Genomic DNA, 737 nt, shown 5'->3' with positions numbered 1-737 from the left:
GGGTGAGAAGGGGGGAGGTAGACAGGATAAAGGGAGTCAAATATAGGGTTTGGAGGGATGAAGTGGGTAAAGGGGATCAAATATATGGTAGCTGAAGAAAACGGGACTTTGGGTGATAAACACACAATAGAATATACAGATATCAAATGATAATGTAGACCTGAAAATTATATAATTGTATTAACCAATGTTACCCCAATAAACTTAATTTAAAATTTTTTTAAAAATAAAAATAAATAAAAGAGAGCAAAAAACAAACAAACAAAAAAACACGAAAGTAACTGTTGATATCATTGGATTATCATCTACCACATTTATTGCCTTTTTCTATTTGTTGCCCTTGCTTTTTGTTCCTAATTCTGTCTTCCACTCCTTTTCTACTTATTGTGATTTAACTGAACATTTTACATGATTATATTTTATCTCTTAGCATATGAGTTATACTTCTTTTTTTAAATTTTATTTTATTAAATATACAGTACATTGGTTAGACATTTATACAGTTTAAAATGATCTCCTTAAATGCCCTTTCTCTCCTCTGGCTCTCCACCTGGCCATTATATTAGTACTAACTGCATTCCCTATACCACGCTTCTCATCCCCATGACCATCTATCAACTACTAATTTGTACTTCTTAAACACTTCACCCTATTCTCCCACCTCCCAAGCCCCCTCCCCTCTGGCTGTCACCAGATTGTCCTCTATATTTGTGAGTCTGGTTTTGATTAGTTTATTC

This window comes from Pteropus alecto, unplaced genomic scaffold (genome assembly GCF_000325575.1).
Source record: "Pteropus alecto unplaced genomic scaffold, ASM32557v1 scaffold199, whole genome shotgun sequence".
Lineage (NCBI taxonomy): Eukaryota > Metazoa > Chordata > Mammalia > Chiroptera > Pteropodidae > Pteropus > Pteropus alecto.
The sequence above is the reverse complement of the archived record's forward strand: the minus strand, read 5'-3'. Positions refer to the sequence as shown.